General features: G+C 47.3%; 1 non-coding gene across 1 annotated transcript; it reads right to left on the bottom strand.

Moving 5' to 3' along the window:
* Nucleotides 1-1,462: 1,462 nt before the first annotated feature.
* On the bottom strand, nt 1,463-1,569 carry LOC120680308. Its single transcript, XR_005677580.1, has one exon. It is a non-coding gene; the product is annotated as a small nucleolar RNA R71 (small nucleolar RNA).
* Nucleotides 1,570-2,586: the final 1,017 nt, after the last annotated feature.

The following is a 2,586-nucleotide window of genomic DNA, read 5'->3' as shown; positions in this document are numbered from 1 at the left end:
TTAATATAAGTTATCTTCTTTACTTTTTCGAGTTCAGCTTTACCTTCCGTAGTCTTTTATTTACTCAAGTCTGAGGTTCTGCTTGAGCACGGAAGTTTTCCTTTAGCTTAGGCTAAGTTATCTCTCTTAGTAATCGGGAACTTATCTTACGGGTTTTCTCGCCCGGTCTAGAGTATCTCAAGTTAGTGCTCTAGGTTGAGGGGGATTTCTCTCGAAGGCCTCGAGAGAAATCCTAACACCGAGTGCAGACGTGGTGTCTGACATTAGTGTTAGCTAGAAAGTGTGTTCCACCCCACGAAACCATTGTGGTAGTCGGTAGGTGGTGACAGCCGTATCCGTCCTTTGTAGTCCACCACGTTCGGGTGTTTTCTTAGCAGTATTGCAGTTTGCCGTTGGACTCCCCTCTCATCCCTTTCCGAAGTCCTTCCTCTTCCAGCCGCCGAAGTAAGCTCTGCTTTCCCGAGAACTAGTTAGGTGCTTAGTCTGATCTAGAGAGGCTAGCTCGATAGTTCAGAAGTGTATCAGGTGTCTTTTCTTGCTCGTTGTCCTCCCAGCTCTACCTCACTAAGGTTTAGAATCTCTGTGTGTCACTCGGTCATTGCCTGGCCATTTATCTCACTACCTATCTGGCTTAACCCCGTCTAGTCAGTCGGTCGATAAAGCTAGTACGGTTATCAATCGATTTACGATACTCTTTACCATAGTGCTTCCCTGAGGAAAAATACGATACCCTAGAATACTCCAAGGTGAAGTGCTACAGTGGTGATTCTGTGCGCTTGCAGAATATCTATTCTAATTGGGCATAAGAAACGCCAACAAGCATTTCTGGCGCCGTTGCTGGGGAAGCAATTGGCTAAAGATATTGTAGATAGTTTGATAAACTATACTAGTTTGTCGCCGCTAACCCTAGAGGGCTTACCACTGCTCTATCCATCTTTTGATCGATGCAGAGAAATGCATGACCGGTTTCGATCTACCAAGTAACTTCCACCCAAATCCAAAATGAATTGGGAGAAACGTGAGACGTTGCGTCGTCCCACCTCAGAAGAGACTCACTTGGCCTATCAGTTCACCCTCCACCTCAGCATCCTCATCCATGGCAAAGACTCTCCATCAGTTTTCTGCCCCGTCTAGCAGCCACATTCCTACTGGACTTAATGTTAACCAAGCCGGCAATGGCGGCTTTGAGCTGAAAACTGGACTCGTGAACATGGTCCAAGCAAGTCCATTCTGCTGAAAGGCATCCAAGGATGCCAACGCCCATCTCCAGAACTTCCTGGAGGTGAGTAACACCATCAACCCCAGAGGAACTACTTTGGATGACGTCCATCTTCGCCTGTTCCCGTTCTCACTACTCGAGAAGGCCAAGACGTGGTTCTACTACAACAAGGAAGCTTTTACAACATGTGAAGCTTGTTCAAATGCATTTCTAGCCAAGTACTTTCCAATGGGCAAGACCAATGCCCTCTAGAATAGGATCACCGGAATCTAGCAGTTGTCGGATGAGACCATCCCGGAAGTCTGGGAGCGTCTCCAGGAGTACATACAAGCATGCCCACACCACGGCATAGAAGAATGGCTGATTATTCAGAACTTCTTCCATGGCCTGAATCAGCAAGCCCAGGATCACTTTGACGCAGCTGTGGGTGGTTCCTTCCTTTCTCTCGATGTTGCGGGAGCAAAGGCGCTGATTGACAAGATAGCTTCCAACCAAAGTTGGAAAGGAGAAAGGCAGCCAGCTCGTCCCAGGGGCATGCATCAGATCGACATGGTCGACATGTTAGCTGCCAAGTTGGAACTTCTGATGAAGAAGCTGGAATCTCCGCATCAGGAGGTTAATCAAGTTTCGGAGTCTCGTATGACATGTGAAACATGTGGCGAGACTGGGCACTCGGGCACTTCGTGCCCATTAACTCAAGAATATGCAAACTTCATTGGGAGCAACAACAATCCCAACTCAGGATTTCATCCTCAGCAGGGTTGGAATTCCAAGCCCAACCTCCCCTTCGGTCAACAACAAGGTACGAATTTTAATAATAGTTTTTAGCCCACATTAAAAGACCTAGTGTACGGCCAAAAACAAATCAATGATAACATTAGTAGGAAATTTCCTGCTAATGACAAGATCCTAGAATCTATGGCTGCCAACTAGAGGGATTTAATTCTGTTATTAAAAATCAACTGAACTTTAATAAGATGATAGAAACCCAAATAGCTCAGCCTGCATCTTCATGTCCTAACACCAACGCAGGGAAACTGCCCGGGCAACCGGAAGTGCCCTCGAAGGAAAATGTTAGTGTGGTGACCACGTGTGGTGGTAAGTCCATGCAAGAGCCACCTTTCCCAAAGGATGCAGGAAAACAGCGGAAGGCCGTAACTGTTAGCGGTACCGATGTTGAAGACGAAGAGCAGGAGGAGGCCGTCGACTCCAACACACCTGCTACCCAGGAAGACCCCGTGGAACCCTCGAGAACTTCACGGGACTATCACGACACAACTGCCTTACCATTTCCGGAGCGGATAAGGAAGCCAGTGGCCGACGAACAATTCGGCAAGTTCATCGAGGTAATCAAGAAGTTATATGTC

The sequence above is a fragment of the Panicum virgatum genome, chromosome 6N, assembly GCF_016808335.1.
Source record: "Panicum virgatum strain AP13 chromosome 6N, P.virgatum_v5, whole genome shotgun sequence".
Taxonomy (NCBI): Eukaryota; Viridiplantae; Streptophyta; class Magnoliopsida; order Poales; family Poaceae; genus Panicum; species Panicum virgatum.
Note: the sequence above shows the minus strand (reverse complement) of the source record. Positions and strands in the feature narration are given on the sequence as shown.